Source organism: Rana temporaria, chromosome 2, assembly GCF_905171775.1.
Source record: "Rana temporaria chromosome 2, aRanTem1.1, whole genome shotgun sequence".
Classification (NCBI taxonomy): Eukaryota; Metazoa; Chordata; class Amphibia; order Anura; family Ranidae; genus Rana; species Rana temporaria.
The window spans coordinates 291,199,843-291,208,395 of record NC_053490.1 but is presented as its reverse complement, the minus strand read 5'-3'; positions in this window follow the sequence as shown (position 1 = coordinate 291,208,395).

The following is an 8,553-nucleotide window of genomic DNA, read 5'->3' as shown; positions in this document are numbered from 1 at the left end:
TCAAAACTAATTGCCTGGTCTCTGCTGGCACAAAAATCTTACCCCTTGACCACAGAAGATCGTCCCGTTCCTCCAGAGAAAAGATGGCCGGGTTGGGACATTGTTTTGAAGCAAGTTTGATGGAGTTGAGCAAATCTGTTTGAGACACTAAAAGAAAATTCTGAGAGATTAACACAGTACTAGGTTCAATAGGCATAGAGTTATCTGTAAACAAAAATAGGGCCCAACGGGCCTGTCTAGGTCTGAGTCGTTTAGCAGATCGGAGGTACTCCAAGTTTTTATGGTCAGTAAAAATCAAAATGGGATGGAGTGCTCCCTCCAACAAATACCTCCACTCTTCTAATGCAAATTTGATGGCAAGGAGTTCACGGTCCCCTACATCATAATTCCTTTCTGGAGGAGTCAATTTCCGGGATGCGTATGCCACAGGGTGTAGTAAGGCTTTGGGATCCTGTCTTTGGGACAGGATGGTGCCAGTGGCTGTCTCAGAGGCATCAACCTCCAGGATGAAGGGTAAGACTGGGTCTGGGTGCCGTAAAATGGGTGCGGAAGAAAAAGCTGTCTTAAGTTTTGTAAAGGCTTCTTGTGCTTTCTGGGACCAACGAAAAGGACAACCCTGATGGGTCAGCTCAGTGATGGGGGCCACAATTGAAGAAAAACCGGCAATGAATCTACGATAAAAGTTGGCAAAACCAATAAATCGTTGAATGCCCTTCTTATCGGTTGGAGGGGGCCAGTCCTGGACTGCCTTTACTTTTTGTGGATCCATAGCTATTCCGTTGGTAGAAATGATGAACCCAAGGAAGTGAACTGTGGTCTGTTCAAAAACACATTTTTCGGCCTTGAGATATAATTTATGTTCCCTGAGGATGGCTAGTACCTTTTTTACGTAGCTTTGGTGTAACTCCAAGGAAGCTGAAAAAATGAGAATGTTGTCTAAATGAACGACCAGGAAATCATCTAAGAACTGTCATTAACCAAATGCTGAAAGGTGGCAGGGGCATTGCAGAGGCCAAAAGGCATTACCAAATACTCGAAATGCCCAAACCTTGATCTGAAGGCGGTCTTCCACTCATCCCCCTCTCTGATTCGGATAAGGTTATAGGCTCCCCGAAGATCTAATTTAGAGAAGACTTGAGCTGCGCGGAAGCGTTGGAAAAGCTCCGGGATGAGGGGTAGCGGATATCTGTTCTTTATAGTAATTTTGTTCAATTCTCTGTAATTGATGCATGGTCGAAGTGAACCATCCTTTTTCCCAACAAAGAAGATTCCCGCGCCAGCTGGGGAAGAGGATGGGCGAATAAATTTTTTGTCGACATTTTCGTCAATATACGCTTTGAGAGCTACTAGCTCTGTCTCCGACAAGGGGAAGATGCGACCAAAAGGAATTTTAGAGCCAGGCAGAAGGTCAATAGGACAGTCATATGGTCTGTGTGGGGGAAGGCGGTCGGCCTGTTGTTTGTCAAAAACATCTTTAAAATCAAGGTAAACTGAGGGAACGTGAAGAAGATCGTCTGGTGTAGCAGAAATGGTAGAGCAGGAAGCTTTAACGGGCTGAAGGCAGTGTTGAGTGCAGTAAGAAGAAGAAAACCTCACCTCTCTCTTACCCCAGTCTATACAGGGTTGGTGAACCTGCAGCCAAGGAAGTCCCAAGATGATGGGGAACATTGGGGACGGTATGAGGTCCAAACAAAGAAATTCTTGATGACCGGTGTCGGAAGAAGCAAGAATTGGTAATGTCTCCTGGGTGACTAATCCGGAAAGTGGAAGTGAGCCGTCCGCCAAATGGATCTGTAAGTGGGAGGCTTTGGAACGGTGTGGGATGTGTAGTTTCTGAGCAATGGTAGAGTCCAGGAAGCAACTACATGCTCCAGAGTCAATTATGGCTGGAAGCTGGGTTACCCCTGTTGGGAGCTGTAATGACAGAAAAAGGACAACATGAGTCTGTGGCAGGTTAGTAGTATGACAACTGAAGGTAGGTGGTAGGTTGGACTTACAGGGTCTCACTGGGCAGGAGCGAAGAAAATGGCCCGATTCACCACAATACAGGCACAAATTGGACTGACGTCTTCGCTGTCTTTCTTCGGGAGTTAGAGGTGATCGAACTAGCCCGAGCTGCATGGGCTCAGGGTCAGGAAGAGAGGACGCAGATGGAGCTGGGGGAGGTGTAGGAGCCACGGGAGGTCTTGATGGTGTCCAGTTTGGATGGGTCGCTTGGAAGCGTTCCGCCCGCCGTTCCCGTAAGCGCCTGTCTAGCTGCGTGGCTGATTGAATCAGGGCCTCCAATGAAGTGGGAGGATCAACTCTGGCCAATTCGTCCTTGAGGGACTCAGATAGTCCTTGACGAAATTGATATCTTAAGGCCACCTCGTTCCACCCTGTGTCTGCTGACCATTTGCGAAATTCGGCAATATGGTCCTCCACGGGTCTCCTCCCTTGACTTAAGTTGTGGAGCGTGACTTCTGCTGTAGCTGAACGTAACGGATCGTCATACAATTTAGACATATGTTCAAGAAAAGAGTCCATAGTGTCCAATATGGGGTTTCTTTGCTCCATTAGGCTATGGGCCCATGCTTGGGGTTCATCAGAAAGGAGCGAGATCACAAAGCCAACTTTGACAGCTTCATAGCAGAAAGTTCTAGGTTGTAACGACAAATAAAGTAGACAGGCGTTTTTAAAAGATCGGAATTTTTTGCGGTCGCCTTAAAAACGCTCAGGTGTAGGAACCCGGGGCTCCGGATGAATCGCAGCCGCAACAGGTGCTGCAGACGACTGGGAGGTGGATGCTGCGGTTGAAGGAGAAGCTGACGGTCCAGGTGTGACCAATTGTTTAAGACGGCCATCCATCTGCAGGTATCCCTCTTGCAATTTTTGAACGGCTTCAGTCAATGCAGAAACCTGCTGGCACAGGGCTTCAAAGGGTGAGCGCGCCCTGTCGGCCTCAGACATCTTGGCTGGTTCGTAATGTCAAGAAATAACTTACCGAGGCCAAGATGCCAAGGGCGGCTCACCTTTGCGACCCGATGCGATCCGCCCCCTGGAGTTTGAGACAGAGGGAAGGACGCACCAGGAGGCACCAGGACCAGTGGCAGAAGGAGATCCAAGGTAGACCAGGAACTGGATAGCGGAGGCTCACTGGAGACTGTTCAGGATTTGCACAGGAAACAGTCCAAATAGACGGTGCACACAGGAAACAAGGCTGAAGAAAACCAGGAACAACCCGGAGTCAGGGGCTGAAGTAAACAGAATATCCAAAGTCCAAAGCCGAAGGTCAGGGATTAGAGAGATCAGGTAGTCCAAGTTCAAGCTGGGGTCAAAAGGTTTACAGAAAGCGACAATCCAAAAACAGGCCAAGGGTCAGGTAAACAAGATATCCAAGGTAAGGTTTAAGCAGCAAGGTAAATCCAGAAGCTGTTACGAACCAGCAATTTGCAGAGAGGAAGGGGCTGGTTTAAATAGGCCGCTCAGGCCTCTGATTGGCCCAAGGTGGAATAAACTTGTGCGCACCCGTGAGCGTGCCCGTGCACGCGCCCGCGCCAGTGCACGCGACGTCCAGACACACCGCGCATGCGCGCGCGCATCAGCGGCGCGCGCAACAGAGCTGATCTGCCGTGAAACTGGGCAGAATGTGTCCGTGAAGAATTAGTGCCCTGACACATAATGTCCCAGATGTGTTCTTTTGGATTTAGGTCAGGTGAGCGTGGGGGCCATTCAATGGTATCAATTTCTTCATCCTCCTTTCTTCATCCTCCTGGATGCTTGCTGTCGCCACATGAGGCTGGGCATTGTTGTGCACCAGAAGAAACCCAGGACCCACTGCACCAGCGTAGGGTCTGACAATGGGTCCAAGGATTTCACCCAGATACCTAATGGCAGTCAGGGTGCCATTGTATAGCATGTAGAGGTCTGTGCGTCCCTCCATGGATATGCCCCCCCAGACCATCACTGACCCACCAGAAAACCGGTCTTGCTGAATGATGTTACAGGCAGCATAAAGTTCTCTGCGGCTTCTCCAGACCCTTTCACGTCTGTCACATATGATCAGGGGGAACCTGCTCTCATCTGTGAAAAGCATGGGGCGCCAGTGGCGGACCTGCCAATTCTGGTGTTCAATGGAAAAAGCCAATCAAGCTCCACAGTGTCCAGCAGTGAGCCAGAGAACACATCGGGCCCTCAGGCCACCCCCATGAAGTCTGTTTCTGATTGTTTGGTCAGAGACATTCACACCAGTGGCCTGCTGGAGGTCATTTTGTAGGGCTCGGGCAGTGCTTATCCTGTTCCACCTTGCACAAAGGAGCAGATACCGGTCCTGCTGATAGGTTAAGAACCTTCTATGCCTCTGTCCAGCTCTCCTAGAGTAACTGCCTGTCTCCTGGAATCTCCTCCATGCTCTTGAGACTGTGCTGGGAGACCTTCTGGCAATGACATGTATTGATGTGCCATCCTGGAGTAGTTGGACTGCCTGTGCAACCTTTATAGGGTCCAAGTATCACTGTGTGCTACCAATAGTGACACTGACCCTAGCCAAATGCAAAACTAGTGAAAAACAGTCAGAAAAGATGAGTAGGAAAAAAAATGGCAGACACCTCGACCTGAAAAAACATTCCTGTTTTTGAGGTTGTCTCATTGTTGCCCATCTAGTGCACCTGTTGTTAATTTCAATTAACAGCAAAGCAGCTTAAACTGATTAACAACCCCCTCTGTATACACCCATCCCCCTTACTTAACTGACCAGATCAATATCCCAGGAGTTCTGATTCAAAAGTGTCCTTTTAATTTTTTTGAGCTGTGTATATATTAATGGGATAGAATCCAGGAGTGTGGGACTAAAGGAATCACCACCATGTGTGCATCCACCCCCCAGGGGAGAAAATGAAATACTCTTACCAGAAGGTAGCATCAATCAGGCATGTGATATCAAAGTTCTGGATAGCGAGTGGTACAATTCTTCCTCCTCAGCTAAGCCACCTCAGGCAACCTCGACCCGGCATGCGAGAAAATGGATCAGGATTGCAATTTCCCAGATGGAAAAAAACTCCTTCCACCACCGAACTCCATGGTAGGTTTATGGTTAACAGCATCCATAAAAAAATTATAGAAAGCCTCCACATAGTGAAAAACCCATAGGGTTATGGTTTACTTGGGATAAAACGTCTTTACATAGATTCCAAGATGTATTGCATCAAGTAAAAATCTCCTCTGTGATCACAAAAGCATAAAATTCAAAAAGGCGCAATGGCATGGAAAGCACTCAACAAACCCGACGCGTTTCATCTACAAAGATCCCAGTTAAAGTCTTTGTAGACAAAACATATCCGGTTTCATGAGTCATTTCCATGCCGTTAAGTCTTTTTGAATTTTATGCTTTTATGATCACAGAGGAGATTTTTTTTACTTGATACAATACATTCATTTGGAACAAAAGCCTTTTTATTCCAAATAAACCCCTTAACCACACAGTTTTTTCACTATGTGGAGGCTTCCTGTTTTTTTTTATGGATGCTGTTAACCATAAACCTACCAAACAGTTCTGTGGTGGAAAGAGGTTTTTTACCATCTGAAAAATATTGCTGGCAAGTAAGTAATTACTGCCACATAACTGGTAGAAACTTCTCGTTTGCAAAGTGAAACACTTCTGCACTCTAACACAACAGGCAGCAAAGCAAATGTCTCTGAGGTGACTACATAAGGATATTATATTAATCTTACTTAGTCTAGGGGGACAGTACTTTTAGTGGGAGTGGGGCTGATTTCATACAAAATTAGTGCTGATGTCAACATATAGGTACTTGAAACTACATCTTATTATGTAAAAGAATTGTCACAATCCATTCATATAGGAACATCTGCCTCAAAGAGCAATAGATTTTCTGCATTGCATTTTCGTATTTGTATGTCATGTTATATTGCTGTACAGTCACATTTATGTATGAGCTATAAACTAAATTATTTATGGGTTTTATTTCTGGGTTAATTTACAGATACATTGTAGAAAGGGTCAATCTCTAATGGGTATAGAAAGCAGAAGTTTTCAATAGCATTACGGTTTTATTATGCGTTACATTATGCCCCAGAAGAAAGCAAGATCCACAATCATGAGAAGACACCAGCACTGTGCAATGCACTTGCTAGATCCAAGGGAAGAATCTCATACAATTTTAGCTGAATGGTGTATGGGGGATTAATATTGACTTTAAATATATGTACATACAAATTAAGAAACCATCATAAATTAATCAGAGTTATGTATAAAATGTATATATGTATGTATTATATATACAATTATATGGGAGTGTGCACGGTGTGTGCGATTCAAACCTGCACAGTGGGTATATACCGTACATTAAAGTTTTTTTTGTTCCTTATTATAAATACCATAGCTGCTCACAAAGTCTTAGCCCATTGTGTGTGACAAAAATGCCTTGTTGATGTCAGAGGCCAGAGGAGAATGGGCAGACTGGTTTGAGACGATAGAACATCATAGGTAACAGTAACTTAAATAACCACTTGTTACAAACCAAGGTATGCAGAATGCCCTCTCTGAATGCACAAAACATCAAACCTTGAAGCAGATGGGTTACAGCATCAGAAGACCACACTGGGTGCCACTCCTGTACGCTAAGAACAGGAAACTGAGGCTACAGTTCACACATGCTCACTAAAATTGGTCAATAGAAGATTGGAACAACGTTGCCTGGTCGAATGAGTCTTGATTTCAGCTGTGACATTCAGATGGCAGGGTCAGAATTTGGTGTAAACAACATGAAAGCATGGATCCATCCTGCCTTGTATAAAAGGTTCAGGCTGGTGGTGGTGGTGTAATGGTGTGGGGGATATTTTCATGGCACACTTTGGGCCCCTTAGTACCAATTGAGCATTTTTTAAGTATTGTTGTCCATCCCTTTATGACTCCAGTGTACCCATCTTCTGGTGGCTCCTTCCAGCAGGATAATGCGCCATGTCACAAAGCTCAAATAATCTCAAAATTATGTTTAAGTGAAATATATCAATTCATAGAAGTTTTTAGAAAACTAGAGAAAATAATTTGTTGAACTATTCCCATTCATTGAAGTGAAGCTTTAAAAGTGAAGATTCACTTTGCAAAGAATACCCAGGCATGTGCATGAAAAATTTCAAAATGTTTGCTCACATATGAGTGGATGATTAAACGCTTCACTTTATTTACTATGCTTAATAGCAACCACGGAGCCCTCTGTGGGAAGCTGTAAATTTTTTTACCACTTCTAATGACAGACATGCCTCACACAAGTCTGTTTGTATGCCAAAGAGTTGATCCATTTACCTAATCTGCGAACTGGCAGTGATTCTTTTAAATTTGTCACAGTCATAGCAACAGAAAATGAAAGTGGCAGAAATAAGAAATCTGGATCTGTCACGTTTTGGAACTAGTAACAAAACTGTTTCAAGGCTTTGTCATATTAGGAGCAGGCCATTTTAACCGCTTGCTAACCAGCGCACGATGATGTACATCGACACAATGGAACTGCTGCGCAAATGGGTGTACAGGTACGTCCCTTTTAAATTGCAGCTTAGTGGGCGCACACATGCTGCCATTGAGGTGCACGCTCCCACCGCACACTCCGTTGCTGGAGTACACAAGGCATTTCCCTGTTCTGCCTAGCAACATGACAGGGATCTACTGCTCCCTGTCATCAGGAGCAGTGATCTCTGTCATATTCTAGTGAGACCATCCCTCCTACAGTTAGAATCACTCCCTAGGACACCCTTAACCTTGATCGCCCCCTAGCGTTTAACCCCTTCCCTGCCAGTGTCATTTACACAGTAATCAGTGCATTTTTATAGCACTGATCAAAAGTGTCTAATCGCAGATCGCTGCCATTACTAATAAAAAAATATATAAAAAAATGCCATAAATCTATCCCCTAATATGTAGATGCTATAACTTTTGCGCAAACCAATCAATATATGCTTATTGCGATTTTTTTTTACCAAAAATATGTAGAAGAATACATATCGACCTAAACTGAGGGAAAAAATTTTTATATATTTTTTGGGGTTATTTATTATAGAAAAAAGTAAAAAATATTATTTTTTTTTTCAAAATTGTCGCTTTATTTTTTGGTTTATAGTGCAAAAAATAAATCCCACAGAGGTGATCAAATGACACCAAAAGAAAGCTCTATCTGCGGGGAAAAAAAGGACATAAATTTTGTCTGGGTGCAACGTCAGACGACTGCGCTATTGTCTGTTAAAGCAACGCAGTGTCTTATCGCAAACAGGGCTCTGGTCAGGAAGGGGGTAAATTCTTCCGGGGCTGAAGTGGTTAAAAGAACACTACTGCCAGAAAAGTGTTGTAAATATTGAATTTCATTTTTGTGATTATCTCCTAATTGTTCACGTGTGATGTCACCCTAGCAGACAGGTTTCAAATGGAAACTGCAAGAGACAGTTTCAGTACTTATTACGCGGGTTGTAATCCACTGTTGTCCCATGAGAAAGGCCATGCCATCACCGCTGGAGTGCATTTATGAAGATGTAAAGTGGTTGCAGGAGTTTAGAAATACCAAGAGG